This window comes from Balaenoptera physalus (genome assembly GCF_965194825.1).
Source record: "Balaenoptera physalus genome assembly, chromosome: 17".
Lineage (NCBI taxonomy): Eukaryota > Metazoa > Chordata > Mammalia > Artiodactyla > Balaenopteridae > Balaenoptera > Balaenoptera physalus.
Window position 1 is genome coordinate 58,297,707 of NC_138895.1, and position 16,877 is coordinate 58,314,583.

General features: G+C 36.6%; 1 long non-coding RNA gene across 1 annotated transcript in view; it reads left to right on the forward strand.

The window, feature by feature from the left end:
• The window catches only part of LOC309647239, a 154,241-nt gene extending 145,405 nt beyond the window's left edge, over positions 1 to 8,836 (forward strand). The window contains exon 2 of the long non-coding RNA XR_014255881.1: positions 4,252 to 8,836. This is a non-coding gene — a long non-coding RNA (uncharacterized lncRNA). The remainder of the gene's footprint in view (positions 1 to 4,251) is intronic.
• Positions 8,837 to 16,877: the final 8,041 nt, after the last annotated feature.

Below are 16,877 nucleotides of genomic sequence, written 5' to 3' on the forward strand. Positions count from 1 at the left end.
TTTGGTGGATTACAATAGCAGTAGACAATTTAATGCCCTCCTAAGTACTAATATTTATGAAATAAGCATTATATGTTCTGGTTATGTTTTTATAATATTCATTAAAATAAATCATCATTAAAATTACAAAATTGTCATATTCCACATAAAATTTTCTGTGTACCATCACTGATACACTGATTGCGTGTTGGGACACACTGGCTTAAAAAATAAAGCCCAGACTCCCATTTCGAGACATATTAGATTCTTTATAATCTCATCCTGGCTAGTTTCTGATCTTATCTTTAGTTTTCCCCTACTATATACACATTTTTCCTGATTTTCTTCATGTTGTTTCTTCTGAAAAGAAGCTCTTCCCTTCAACTTCTTCACTTAGAAAACTCTCACACCATTTCCTACATACTTTTCTTGGAGCAATTTCTTGGAGCATTACAATTTATATGCTTGGTTGTTAATATGTATTACCTCTCATAGACTTGCTTCTTGAAGAATAACTGTCCTCTGGCTTTATTGAAGCAAAGCCTTAAGGAATTACTATTTACTATAAATAATGCTTCCAAATATCAGTGATTTTTGAGTTTTTATGTCTACTGAAGTAAACACAAGCAAATCCTTTTCATTTATTGTTTGACAATAGAATTATGACACACTCATTAGAGAAAATTTGGAGAAGTATTAGAAATTCCTTTCTGCTAGGCTGATTTAGAATATTTGTTTTTTAAAAAAATATATAAATTTATTTATTTATTTGTTTATTTTTGGCTGTGTTGGGTCTTTGGGGCTGTGCGGGCTTTCTCTAGTTGTGGTGAGCGGGGGCTACTCTTTATTGCAGCGCGCGGGCTTCTCATTGCAGTGGCTTCTCTTGTTGCAGAGCACGGGCTCTAGGCATGCGGGCTTCAGTAGTTATGGCACGCAGGCTCAGTGGTTGTGGCTCGCGGGCTTTAGAGCACAGGCTCAGTAGTTGTGGTGCATGGGCTTAGTTGCTCCGTGGCATGTGGGATCTTCCCAGGCCAGGGCTCGAACACGTGTCCCCTGCATTGGCAGGCGGATTCTTAACCACTGTGCCACCAGGGTAGCCCTTGCGTTGTTTTAAAGTTTGGTAATTACTTGCTTTTGCAAGCCAGGCTTGTGAGTTCCTTTATAATACAATTTCCTGAAAAACATGGACCATTTGGTCTATTTGGTTCTGTCAGTTATGTGAAAAAGTAACCACAGTAACCAAAGATCTTGTCTGGCTATAGTTAGTAAGACAGAGAATCTCTTCTTTATTTCCTGGTCTCGATGCTTGGCCTATCACTCTTTCAGCAGTTAAGCTGAAATAATTTAGCATTGGTTAGTTAGAAACCTGTTCACCGTCTGAAAGAAGCCTTAAAGTGAGATGATTAAGAAAGGTCACCCTCAAACCTTATCTTCTTGTATTTAAGCTATAGATGCAGTTGACTTTTCCAATCTTCCAAAGCGTGGAGTTACTGGACTCTCTCAATATCTACTGCTGTTAGTACTTAGAAAACTGCTCTTAGCAGAACTGTTCCTTCTCTGCTTGCAGACTGGCTGATTCTTGCTTAGTTTAGTCTCATACCTTCTGTACATTGTGAAAAGCAACCACAAGTAGCCAACGTAGATCAATTCCCTGAAATATTCCAACAGTGTTTCCTAGAATTTGAGACTCAGGAAATACATGACCAACTTTCCAAGTGTCTGTGGAGGACCATTTTACCAAACGGTTTGTCATCGCACAGTCAGGTTCAACAGCTCTCCAGCCTGCAGTAGCTGTTTCCTCACTGTGTGTTGTCCAATTTCCACAAGCGTGTTACATATTTTAGGTTTTGTTATTGCTGTATTCCACTTCTAGGTACCAATTTTTTCATTGGCTAGGATATATCTAGTAGGTACAGAAGCTCAAATGAGAGGAAAATTTATTTTTCTCTCTTGTCACAAGATGGAGGTAGGTCTAGCAGAGTGGAGAGATGGCTCTGTATCATAAAATCACTAAAGGGCTCAGATTCCTTCTGTATCGTTGCCCTGCCATCCTCTGTTATATTTAAGGTGCTTATGGAATCCAAGGGACATAACAGTGGGCAACTGCAAATGCTCAGGCTTCCCATTCTAGGAAATGATAGAATTAAACACTAGCTATACCCACATGTTATGATTTATTACTTACATATTTAAACTCGTATTAATCACTTAGCAAATTGCATATTGTTCATGCCATTGGTTGGACATCTTGTTACTCAACTAGTCTCTGCTTTCTTTAGAAAGTATTAACTTCGGTTTGGGCAGAATAAGAGAGAATACTCTAATTGAGCAGTGTCCTGAGTAGTAGGGTCTGTTAATTTGTTACTGCTTATAATATGGGGATCCCAAGGAGGTGGATGCCATTGCTTAAAAAAAAAAAAAAAAGTTAAAATCAGGAGGAAACAGTGGAAAGGGAAGTCAATTTTTAAAAAGCACTGAAGAGGAAATGAGTAAAAATCTAGTACAGATGTTTGTTCTCTTGTTTTCTTCCCAAATTCCTCTCCATGGTAGCCTCAGTCTGGTAGATTATCTAGCTGGAAATATTTATTTAAACAAAGAGTGAGGGCTTCCCTGGTGGCGCAGTGGTTGAGAATCTGCCTGCCAATGCAGGCGACACGGGTTCGAGCCCTGGTCTGGGAAGATCCCACATGCCGCGGAGCAACTGGGCCCGTGAGCCACAATTACTGAGCCTGCGCGTCTGGAGCCTGTGCTCCGCAACAAGAGAGGCCGCGATAGTGAGAGGCCCGCGCACTGCAATGAAGAGTGGCCCCCACTTGCCACAACTAGAGAAAGCCCTCGCACAGAAACGAAAACCCAACACAGCCATAAATAAATAAATAAAAATTAAAAATCTTAAAAAAAAAAAAAGAGTGAAAAAAAGAATAGTAAAGACATAATGATAATGTATTATATGTGTTGACATTTTAGAGTTTCCATTTTGCCTGAGACAATGAAACATAACCTTTGACAGAATGACATGGAAATAGGTAGCTAAAAATGATAGGTTCCGAAAGAGAATTGCCTTCAGATAAGCAAATATTTCCTATATAGGAACCATATGTTAATCAACTTCGCACAGCCAATGAGATGACAGAACTCCAGCTTTCCTCTGAAGGAAAATAGATGAGAACCTTTGAACAGAGAGATTGCAATCGTGGTGAATAAATAGCACAATAAGAGTATCTTCTTAGATATAAAGGTCAAACTAAACTGATCTATGTTTATCCATGTAACTATTTTGTAAGCTCCTTTAGAGGACACGCATCTATTTTAATACAAGCAAAATATAGCTAGTGCCTTTTATAGTGTGCTGATATAAAGAGAGACCAAGTAAGCCTGAGAGACAAAACAATCCATCTTGAATCAAATGATTACATCCAGGGTGGATGCAGAATTTGATTAAAAGTTTATGTGAGCATTTTATTTTTAATAATTAAAATGTAATTTAGAAGGAAATTTTAGATAACCTCTATATTTCATGAAAATTATAACTTTCTTACCTCTGCATTTTATTTATTTATTTAGTTAGTTAGTTATTTTAACATTTTAATTGGAGTATAACTGCTTTACAGTGTTGTGTTAGTTTCTGCTGTATAACAAAGTGAATCAGCGATATGCATACATATACACCATATCCCCTCACTCTTGCGTCTCCCTCCCTCCCACCCCCCCATCCCACCCCTCTAGGTGGTCGCAAGGCACCGAGCTGATCTCCCTGTGCCACGCAGCTGCTTCCCACTAGCTATCTATTTTACATTTGGTAGTGTATATATATCAGTGCTACTGTCTCACTTTGTCCCAGCTTACCCTTCCCCCTCCCCGTGTCAAGTCCACTCTCTACATCTGTGTCTTTATTCCTGTCCTGCCCCTAGTTTCTTCAGAACCTTTTCTTTGGGGGGGGGGGATTCCATATACATATGTTAGCATACGGTATTTGTTTTCCTCTTTCTGACTCACTTCACTCTGTATGACAGACTCTAAATCCATCCACCTCACTACAAATAACTCAATTTCATTTCTTCTTATGGCTGAGTAATGTTCCATTGTATATATGTGCCACAACTTCTTTATCCATTCATCTGTCATTGGACACTTAGGTTGCTTCCATGTCCTGGCTATTGTAAATAGTGCTGCAATGAACATTGTGGTACATGACTCTTTTTGAATTATGGTTTTCTCAGGGTATATGCCCAGTAGTGGGATTGCTGGGTCATATAGTAGTTCTAATTTTAGTTTTTTAAGGAACCTCCATACTGTTCTCCATAGTGGCTGTATCAATTTACAGTCCCACCAACAGTGCAAGAGGGTTCCCTTTTCTCCACACCCTCTCCAGCATTTATTGCTTGTAGATTTTTTGATGATAGCCATTATGACCAGTGTGAGGTGATACTTCACTGTAGTTTTGATTTGCATTTCTCTAATGATTAGTGATGTTGAGCATCTTTTCATTTCCATTTCATGGCAATCAGTATATCTTCTTTGGAGAAATGTCTGTTTAGGTCTTCTGACATTTTTGGATTGGGTTGTTTGTTTTTTTGATATTGAGCTGCATGAGCTGTTTGTATATTTTGGAGATTTGTACATTTTGAAGATTAATCCTTTGTCAGTTTCTTCGTTTGCAAATATTGTCTCCCATTCTGAGGGTTGTCTTTTCGTCTTGTTTATGGTTTCCTTTGCTGTGCAAAAGCTTTGAAGTTTCATTAAGTCCCATTTGTTTATTTTTGTTTCTATTTCCATTACTTTGAGTAAAGCAGATTGTCCTCCATAATGTGGATGGACCTCAATTCAATCAATTGAAGGCCTTAAGAAAAAGACCGACCTCCCTCAAGGAAGGGGGAATTCTGCCAGCAGACTGCCTTCAGATCAAACTGCAACTCTTCCCTGGCTCTCCAGCCTTATGATCTATCCTGCAGATTTTGGACTTGCCAGTATCTGCAACAGTGTCAGCCAATTACTTAATCTCTCTCTCTCTTTTTCTCTCTGTACACACACACACACACACACACACACACACACACACACACAGAGTTTGTTCTGTTTCTCTGGAGAACCCTGACTAATGCATTCACTAATTAGCTGTTCTAGTGTTGACCATCAAAAAAATTAATAATACGTTGGTAAATCAGATAAATCTGAGTAACAGTGAAGCTTAAACAGTCATTATAGCATACTTTTTCTTTTCAGTGTTAATACTTCTTGTGCCAACTTTGTTTTTCAGTCTTGAGTAGCTCATGTCCATGTTCAGCTTAGCTTAACCTCAGATGTGGATTAGGGAAAATGACACAAACATTATGGTATGAGGGGGTAGGGAGATAGGTGGGCTTTGTCTAATTATGTTGCCATACTCCTAGCATAGCTTTAGAGAAAGAATATCTTTGGTGGCTTATAATTTATGTGAGTTGTAGTTTCTTTGGTGATCCTAGAAGTAATTACTATGAGATTCAGGAGCATCCTATTTTAGGAAAAATGCTTTATTTGTGATATTACCTTATGCCTTCCATTACTATAATACTGAAAAACACCTACTTCTATTTGGCTCTAAGGCAAAATGATGGAAAGGAAAAATTAGGCATTTTAAGATGAAGTAAAGCAAGGGGTGCCTCTTGGATCCCTCCCTTATTGTGTGACCTTGGATAAATTTCTGTGTATCTGGGTTTCCAGTTTTTTCACTTATTTACATATGTGATGGTTAATTTTATGTGTCAACTTGATTGGGCTCTGGCGTGCCCAGGTATTTGGTCAAACATTGTCCTGGGTGTGTCTATGAGGGTGTTTCTGGATGAGGTTACATTTGAATTGGTAGACTGAGTAAAGCAGATTGCTCTCTCTAATGTGTTTGTGTCTCATCTAATCAGTTGAAATCCTGAATAGAACAAAAAGACTGAGTAAGAGGAAACTCCTTCTGTTTGACTGCCTTTGAACTGGGCCATTGGTATTACCCTGCTTTTGAACTCAAACTGAAACATTGGCTCTTCTTGGGTCTTGAGCCTGCTGGCATTCAGACTGGAACTACACCATTGGCTCCCTGGGTCTCTAGATTGCTGACTGCAGATCTTGGGACTTGTCAACTTCTATAGTCGCATAAGCTTATTTCTTATTTTATATATACATACATACTAGAATATATATATATACATATATATATTCTATTAGTTCTGTTTCTCTGGATAGTTTCCTTATATCAGTGTTTTTAAATACGAAAGAAGCTGTAGTAAAAATTACATTTTATTTGGTAGCCAACTAAACATCCCCCCCACATACATATACACACATATGTATTAGATAAGGTTTGCCTTTTCTACAAAATCAGTTTCATGTCAAATATTTTGTTAATATCTAATTATAGAGAGATCTTCAAACTCATAGAGAGATCTTCAAACCACCTCCCTATGAATTAGAAAATATTTAATTTAATGTGTAAGTGTGTCTGGAAGTTCAGAGCACACAAAGATAATGCTATGCACGCCATTTATGACTGATTGAGTTTTTTCCTTTCCATTTCTCCATTTCAGTCAAGGATGAAGATTCTGGTTCAATTAAATAAGCTGTGGATAATAACAATTTCCTCTGTTTAGCAATGTGAAATATTCTTTAACTTTAATCCAAAATCACAATAAATGTTAGTATCTGACAATTACTTTTCAATGTAAATGAAGAACCAAATTGTAATAATTGTAATGAACTGTAATGATAAATGGATTGTAATATTTATTCCCTTTAGGTATGAAGTTTAACTCAATTATTGATGCAGGGTTTTGAATAGCAAATAGATCTTCTTCTAAAAGTTTTTCTATTTTTTTCAGTAAAGCAATGATTAAAAGTTTGAGACAGAGAAATAAGATGCAAATATGTTTCTAATTTTATTTTATTCAAACTCCTTTGGTTATTAATGCCCTCCTCAGTGGAATGCAACATATTTGGGGAACATGTGGGAGATGGGGAGATGACTTTGGATCTTGTTTGCCATAACAATAATACTTTTGGAAACCTTCACATATGTTTGGCATGTTGACAAAATTGTTAGTTTCCCCCCACCCCCAAAGTTTAGCCCATAAAGAATGCTTTAAATGCCAGTTAAATACATGATTTTTATTACCAAAATACCACATAGAAAATATCAGCCAACTGTGGTTACTTTACATTTAGAAAATCATGAAATTCACTTTTGAGTCCACAATCTGTCAAGAATGGTGAGGTGTCTGAGATTTTGTCCTTTATGTAAGCTAAAAAGTCAGCCTGCCATAGTTTCAAAGATCCTGGCAAAAGTCATGGGACTCCTGGGACAGAGTTGAAGGACTCTATTACTCATGGCAAACGAGGCAGCATGAGTGTCATATTTCTCTTGCTTCCCATGGCCCATGGGGGTCACATGGAGGTGGACTTGGTCAGTGCACTGGATGTGTGTCACAGTTGAGTTTAGAGAACCCTAATCTTTTAAAAGCCTTCAAGTAAACATGTCCAACTTTTGACTCAAAGGGAGATACTATCTTTATTATTTTGGGCATCACACAAATATACTTCTGTCTCAAGGGAGACAATATCTCTATTTTCTAAACTTTCATGTTGTATAGACACCCTTGAAAAGATATTCTAGAACAAAGTTATCAGTGCTTCTGTTTGCAACATATGCAGAAGTGTAAGAGTCTCATGGAAAACTGTCTCTCAACACAATCTCTCTTAAACTTTTCCTGGAAAAAGCAATAAATTTAATTATGATATAAAAAGTTTAATTAATTTTATACAAAAATACTAGATAGTGTGTTATCACTAAGAAGTATAGTTTTGAATTTGTCAGCCAATATTTCATTTAAAAAATCATATATTCCATTTCTATACATACTGTAGGAATAACTCTTTGGAAAGTTGTGTGAGCCATTTTATTTTCTCTTTTGTCCCAAATTATGAGTTAAATAAGGCAAAATATGTTTTTTATTAGCAGTTATAGAAAATTAGGGAATTATATTGATAAATTAATTTTTTCCTTGAAAATACTTTGGGCACTATCAAGTCAGTTTGCTAAATTTCCAATTATTTTTTTCAATTTTGAAGTTTGAAAAATTTTTTTGAAATGAAGGAATAAGATCAAGTAATCCTTTTCTAGCCAATGTGTGTTTCCGGCACATCCTCTCCATGTCCCTTTGCCACTGTTCTTATAATCTGCAGTGTTTTTTGCAATGTGTGCAGTTCTTGCTTGGAACTTGTGAGTTGTATTTTATTATATTCTATTCTAGTCTAGTCTATGCTATGCTATCTCACATCCTATCCCACCCATTTCCTTCCATTCTATTCTACCTCCATTCCATTTTCTTCCATCCACTCCATTAAAAAAAGAGTGGTCACAACTCAATCAGCCTATTTCATCATCCATTAATGGTTTTGGATCTGCAGTTTTAAAAAAATAACACACTCTGTACATTAAAATAATTCAAGTTGTTTCCAAATCTGGGAGTAAGAGCTGTGTAATTACTTTTAAAAGGGATCTTATTTTCATATTAAAATGATAACAGAGGAATACTATACAAGTATGCAAAAGGGCTCTAGCATTTGTTTTATAAAAATTACTTTTATTTGACTCAAAGATGTGTGTTTTGTTTTAAAACACATTCTTTGACCCACACGTCTACCAGTCTTTGAAATTTGAAAGAAGGTAGCAAAAGTCTGCTATTATACTGTCCTGACCAATTCTGACATGGACTGGACAAATTGTGTCCCAATTCTTTTTTGTTTCTAGATCATAAATATCATGTTCAATTAAGTACCTGTTACCTAACCCCTCTCTCTGCATATGTACAATGTCCTTAAAAGGCTATCATATGAAGTTGAATGCAAAACTCTTGCTCTGTGCTCTGAAAAACAGTTCTAGAAAATACATGTCAGCAATGGGTGAGAAAGAAGATTTTGCTAATTGAATCAAGTATATCTGCTAATATTTCCCTGAAGATTAATTTACAAGGTAACGTGATGAATGCCAAGTGGAGAGATAGAGTCTATTTATGTACTGAAGATTTTGGAATCAAACAAATTGGTTTCTTTGAGTTATTTCTTTAGCATATTCGATTAATCTGTATGAAAAATTGTTTGGCATATTTAATTTAAATTGAGAGAAGAAGAGTACAAAGTTAAAGAGTTTGTCAAATGACCATTGATAATAGACTTCTTTTTTTTTTTTAAATTTTTATTTATTTATTTATCTTTATTTTTGGCTGTGTTGGGTCTTCGTTTCTGTGCGAGGGCTTTCTCTAGTTGCGGCAAGTGGGGGCCACTCTTCATCGCGGTGCGCGGGCCTCTCACTATCGCGGCCTCTCTTGTTGCGGAGCACAGGCTGCAGACGCGCAGGCTCAGTAGTTGTGGCTCACGGGCCTACTTGCTCCGCGGCATGTAGGATCTTCCCAGACCAGGGCTCGAACCCGTGTCTCCTGCATTGGCAGGCAGATTCTCAACCACTGCGCCACCAGGGAAGCCCTAGACTTCTTAAAATTATTATTACAAAGTTAAATATCATTGAACTTAAAAAAAAGAAATTCCAACCTTATACATAGAGATTTTTGTAGGGAGTAGCTATTTTCCTTTGTTTGAAATCTTAAAATAATAATTAGTCCATGTGAGGAAAGAAGGTATGAGTCCAGCTAAAGGTAGGAAAGAATGGCATTTATTTTTACATTCTTATTCATTTATTCTTTCTTTTCCTGATGCTTGTGGTCAAGGTGGTTCTATTGTATGTGAAGGTTATTATTGTTTTTTTTAATTCGAAGAGAAAGTCCTGTTGAATGAATTTCCTACAAAGTATAGTTTCCTTAGCAACTGTAACTGTCTTTTCTTTACACATGTACCATTTAGAATTAGTTGACAATGATAATTAGAGACAGAAAAAACATTTGCTATACAGCAAAGACATGTATAAAGACATGGTTTTGGGAAAATTGTCCTAGTTTAGAGAAACTGAAATTACTTTTTAAGGAAGGTTTGATTTTCTTACTTAGATAGATGACTGAAAATCTGTCTACATATCCAGTGTGAAGTATTGAGGTTATTACTGACACCTGCAAAGAACATTTTCCCTCCCATAATTTCAAAATCACATTTGTTTGTATCATCTTTAATTTCTTTCATCAGTGTCTTAATAGTTTTCTGCATACCCGTCTTTTGTCTCCTTAGGTAGGTTTATTCCTAGGTATTTTATTCTTTTTGTTGCAATGGTAAATGGAAATGTTTCATTAATTTCTCTTTCAGATTTTTCATCATTAGTGTATAGGAATGCAAGAGATTTCTGTGCATTAACTTTGAATCCTCCTACTTTACCAAATTCATGGATTAGCTCTAGTAGTTTTCTGGTAGCATCTTTAGGATTCTCGATGTATATTATCATGTCATCTGCAACCAGTGACAGCTTTACTTCTTCTTTTCTGATTTGGATTCCTTTTATTTCTTTTTCTTCTCTGATTGCTGTGGCTAAAACTTCCAAAACTATGTTGAATAATAGTGGTGAGAGTGGGCATCCTTGTCTTGTTCCTGATTTTAGACGAAATGGTTTCAGTTTTTCACCATTGAGATGATGTTGGCTGTGGGTTTTTCATATATGGCCTTTATTATGTTGAGGTAAGTTCTCTCTATGCCTGCTTTCTGGAGAGTTTTTATCATAAATGGGTGTTGAATTTTGTGGAGCTTTTTCTGTGTTTATTGAGATGATCATATGGCTTTTATCCTTCAGTTTGTTAATACGGTGTATCACATTGATTAATTTGCATATATTGAAGAATCCTTGCATTCCTGGGATAAACCCCACTTGATCATGGTGTATGATCCTTTTAAGGTGCTGTTAGATTCTGTTTGCTAGTATTTTGTTGAGGGTTTTTGCATCTATTTTCATCAGTGATATTGGTCTGTAGTTTTCTTTGTTACAAACAGATGGAGAGATATACCATGTTCTTGGATTGGAAGAATCAACATTGTGAAAATGACTATACTACCCAAAGCAATCTACAGATTCAATGCAATCTCTATCAAACTACCAATGGCATTTTTCAAAGAACTAGAACAAAAAATTTCACAATTTGTATGGAAAACACTAAAGACCCTGAATAGCCAAAACAATTATGAGAAAGAAAAATGGAGCTGGAGGAATCAGGCTCCCGGACTTCAGATTATACTACAAAGTTACAGTAATCAAGACAGTATGGTACTGGCACAAAAACAGAAATATAGATCAATGGAACAGGATAGAAAGCCCAGAGATAAACCCACACACATATGGTCACCTTATCTTTGATAAAGGAAGCAAGAGTATACAATGGAGAAAAGACAGCCTCTTCAATAAGTGGTACTGGGGAAACTGGACAGCTACATGTAAAGAATGAAATTAGAACACTTCCTAACACCATACACAAAAATAAACTCAAAATGGATTAAAGACCTAAATGTAAGGCCAGATACTATAAAACTCTTAGAGGAAAGCATAGGAAGAACACTCTATGACATAAATCACAGCAAGATCCTTTTTGACCCACCTCTTTGAGATATGGAAATAAAAACAAAAATAAACAAATGGGACCTAATGAAACTTCAAAGCTTTTGCACAGCAAAGGAAACCATAAACAAGACGAAAAGACAACCCTCAGAATGGGAGAAAATATTTGCAAATGCAGCAACTGACAAAGGATTAATCTCCAAAATATACAAGCAGCTCATGCAGCTAAATATCAAAAACACCAAACAATCCAATCCAAAAATGGGCAGAAGACCTAAATAGACATTTCTCCAAAGAAGATATACAGATTGCCAGCAAACACATGAAAGGATACTCAACATCTCTAATCATTAGAGAAATGCAAATCCAAACCACGATGAGGTATCACCTCACACCGGTCAGAATGGCCATCATCAAAAAAATCTACAAACAATAAATGCTGGAGAGGGTGTGGAGAAAAGGGAACCCTCTTGCACTGTTGGTGGGAATGTAAATTGATACAGTCACTATGCAGAACAGTATGGAAGTTCTTTAAAAATCTAATAATAGAATTACCATATGACCCAGCAATCCCACTATTGGGCATATACCCTGAGAAAACCATAATTCAAAAATAGTCATGTACCACAATGTTCATTGCAACACTATTTACAATAGCCAGGACATGGAAGCAACCTAAGTGTCCATCAACAGATGAATGGATAAAGAAGATGTGGCACAGATATACAACGAAATGTAACTCAGCCATAAAAAGAAATGAAATTGAGTTATTTGTAGTGAGGTGGATGGACCTAGAGTCTGTCATACAGAGTGAAATAAGTTAGAAAGAGGAAAACAAATACTGTATGCTAACACATATATATGGAATCTAAAAAAAAAGAAAAAAAATGGTTCTGAAGAACCTAGGGGCAGGACAGGAATAAAGACACACAGGTAGAGAATGGACTTGAGGACACAGGGAGGGGGAAGGGGAAGCTGGGACGAAGTGAGAGAGTAGCAATGACATATATACACTACCAAATGTAAAATAGATAGCTAGTGGGAAGCAGCCGCATAGCACAGGGAGATCAGCTCAGTGCTTTTTGACCACCTAGAGGGGTGGAATAGGGAGGGTGGGAGGGAGACACAAGGGGGAGGAGATATGGGGATGTAGGTATACATATAGCTGATTCACTTTGTTATACAGCAGAAACCAACACAACATTGTAAAGCAATTATACTCCAATAAAGATGTTTAAAAAAATAAATAAATAAAAAATAAGAATGCACTTGAAAAAAAGAAAGAAAAAAAAAAAAAGTCAGCCTAATAGCAAGTGTCTCAGGTTTGAATCATCAAAGGAAAATTATCCTAATCTGTATTTGGACCAAAAATTTAAAAATATCACATTTGTTATCCTAAATTTTTACTCCTCAATCTCTCTCTCTCGCTCTCTCTTTCTCTTTCCCTCTTTCTCTCCCTCTCTCTCTCAGTCTGTGTGTGTGCATGCACCAAACTTATTAAAACTTCTTTAGTTCAACTATTATTTCTTTGGAAATACTTTGAGTATTGAATGATAGAATAATTTAGAAAATACACACATTACCATTATCTTCTTTTACTTATAAAACCTCTTAGACTATATACTTTCTAAGGAAGCCAAAGTAAGGTTTTATGTAATTGGAAGAAATGTCCCTCAACTTAGAACATGAAAAGGAAATCCAAAAGTTAACATATTTTTCTTGTTACTTCAGATTTAGTTGCATCATGTTGTTGAAAGCTAAATGTATTTATCTACCTCAATGGTTTTACATAAATTATAAACAGGAAAGAATTTTTCAGTCATTGGATTATTAATGGTGCCCATTAAAATAGTGTCATAGTCAGTATGATGTTACCAGTTCAGAAATGAATAAAATGGGATTTAAATTGTTTTGAAATTTCCCCCTGCAATATCAATTTATTAATGCCATTTCTTTGTTCAGGAAAAAAATTAAGTAACATGGCAATGACATCTCTGTACAGCATAACTAATTATGGTGCACTTAAGTCCACAATAATGATAAAAGTGTTTCTCAGGATATACAATTTTTCTGTGAGGTAGAGAAAAGTATAAGCAGATTAGAACTCTCTTTATAACTTTTTTAGGCTGCAAGGGTTTACTGGGGGAAATCATGAGAGCAAAGCAACAATGAACGATCTAATTCATCTACCAACTCCTTTTATAAAGTTTTTATTCAGAAAAAGAGGCCCATGGAATCCTTGGAGGGGCTCCTTCTGGACGTGCATGGCGAAGCAGACCTGTGCAGTTCCAGGGCTTGACTGTGGTGGCTGTGAAAATGCACCGTTCAGATCCCCTCCTGGGGGCAGCATGGTTGACTGTTGGCTTGAGCTGAGTCCCATATCTAAAAGAGGTGGGGCTCCTTAATGTGCTACTTTTGCTCAGGACTCTCCATCAACTCGGTTGAAATTTTCTTAGAACTGGGTTGTAATCAGAGACTCATTTTACCCAATCCTCTTCTCTGCCTCTTCTTCACAGGTGTCAGATTGGCATCATGGTTTGAAGGTTCTTCCCATTTTCTCTAGATTCCTCCTCTTTATTCTTCACAGGCTTTTTTCCCCTACAATAAATGTCTTGCACATAATTACAGTAATCAGCTTTCTTGGCCTCAGCTTCTCAGAGTACTTGATCTGACATAGGTTTTGGGGATAATATCAATAATTTGGTATTAGATGTGCTAATCATGAGATATTTATTGGATGCTCAGGTGTAGACATTGAATAGGCCGTTATGCACACAAATCTGAAGATGCAAGAAGTGAGAAGAGAGGTCTAGTCTGAAGACAGAAATTTGGGAATTGAGCAAGTATCAGTGGTATTCAAGCAATAAAACAGGATGAGTTGCCAAGGTAGTGATGTAAATAGAGAGAAGGAGGGGCCTGAGGATTAAGCCCTGATTGACCCTCTCAACCAGAAAAGATGAATGAGCAATGAGGTAGGAGGGAAATCAGGAGAGTGTGATGGGCTGCAAGTCAAGTGAAGAAAGTTTTTCAATTATAGTGAAGTCTATAATTAACCTTGTAAATGCTGCTGATGGATCAAGCAATATGAAGTCTGAGAACTGATGATTGGATTTAGCAATTACGGGGTAATGGTTGACCTTGAGAAGAACATCTTTAGAGGAGAGGTAGTGGTGGGAGACTGATGTGAGTGGATTATCAAGAAAGAATAGGGGGGAAAAAAGTGAATATAGAAATGAAGAGAGTGACTAGAAAATGCTCTCAAGAAGTTTTGCCATAGAGGAGAGAAAGGAATTGGGTGTTTCCTGGAGGATGAAGTAGATTCAAGTTTTTTGTTCATTTGTTTGCTTTTGTTTTTGTTTTTAAGATAGAAAAAATTAAATTATGTTTTTTTCGTGATAGGAATGATCTACTAAGGAGGGGGGAAAGAGACGGTGTAGTAGGGAGAGGGGAAAGGCATTCTGAAGCAATGTCCTAGAGTTAGAGGGAAGGGTGGACAGTTCAACTCATGATAGAAGGAAAGGCAGATTGAATACGCACAGATGGAGGTAGGTGGATAAATGTGGGTGCCGGTCCTTGTGGAAAATCTTTTCTAACTGATTCTATTTTCTGAGTGAAAGTGGAATCAACGGGAGGTGTTAGAGGTTTATATTTATCTAGAGAGTGAATAGCTTCAGGAATTGCAGTATGATTGCCTTGCAGCATTAAGAACCCATTTGGGGTTTAGGCATGAATGTAAAATGAGAGCAGTCAGCACACATTGGTTTTTTTCTGTAATCACGATCAGCTCTGCAGGGACAGCACAAATAGGCACTGGGTTGGATTTAGTTGGGGTTAGGGTTTTACCCACTGAATACCTCAGTGGAGTTCAGGTCGTAAGCAAGAGAGTGATTTTAACACAAGGCAAAAGAGGACATGAAGATGGTGAGTATCCCGGTTATCCCATTATCCCTAAAGAACACCACATAAGCAAATGCCAAGTGGAGTTTGTGAGTAAAATTCTCCTTAGGTGACATTTTTATTCCGCATATCAGCATGGCTCAAAGACAGGTTCGGGAGTAGGGGTGCTTTTGCAAAGGAAAATCACCAAGGGAAGCGCTAGAACACATCATTTGCCAACTGATAGTGTCTTGGACTGAATTGCAGGATTGATAAGGCAGAGATATTAATGGCTCATATTTCAAAAGAGCAGGCTTTTCATGTTAACAAAATGAATCAGTGGAAATATTTGTCAAAGCAGTAAGCTTACTCAATGATAATGTTTTGCTTAGATAACTTGGGCCAGCATGTATATTTTTTGCAAGAACTAGTCAAAAGATTTTCATGAGAGCAAGAATTCCACATGGAAACACAGCACTGAGATTTCTACCTCAATTAGATTCTTTGTGCATTTAATACATTATGCTTTATACTAATTTGCATTAAAATGATAAATGCAACTATTCTTTGTATATATAGGAAAAAACCCCAGTAAAACATGAACAAGATGCCACTTCTACCAAACATACCTCAATAATTTCTTAAAATTGCTCTTTTAGGTACTCAAGCATTCCCTCTGTGCACTCAAATGTTTTTAATTAGTGTTTTTAAAACAGCCTAAAGCCAATAATTCTATTATTTATATGTCCAAACAAATTAAATATTGTTTTATAGCAATAATTCTTAGGTTTTTGACAAACATCAGTTTTTTAGATGTTGGGATATAAGATTAACAGTTCCTGCCTTGATTTGTTACTTAAATTTGGTCTGCTTATATGTGTAATTTGTTGAACATACACCAATATTTTATATAATAGCAAGGTTGACTAAGCAGTGATATTTGAAAATTTCTTTTGAAATGTCCACATCTCAACAAAATTTATATAGCTAACATACCATGTTTCTGGAGAACATGTTTAGAATCTTCTGTGGTAGGAAAAAATATACGTATAATACATATAGCTTTTACATTTTTTTTTTCACTTTCCAACTATTATTCTTAAGGTAATTTTTTTTTGTCTAGTAATGACTACACGATGTGACAACTGTTCCTTAAAAGCTCCATTCCACCTTGAGAATAAGCTGATACTTTTCTTAAGGCACATTGAACCTCTCCACCCATGAGAAATTGGCTTACCTGCCTGGGAAGGGAATCCCTAAGCACAGGTTGTGTGGGAATAATGAAATCTGTCATATGCCTTTTAGGAGTATCATTTTCAGGGTCCAGCAGATTGGGACTCATTCCTCGGTTCTGTCTCTCATGCATGGGCTGTGTGAATTTGGGCCAAGTTACTTCATCTTTTTGTGCCTCAGCTTTATTGTCTGTGTTCCCCTCACAGCCTTGAATAGAATGTTAAATACAAGAGAATAGGACTTGGTCTGATTTAACAAAGAATCTGTAGTGCCCAGCATACAAATG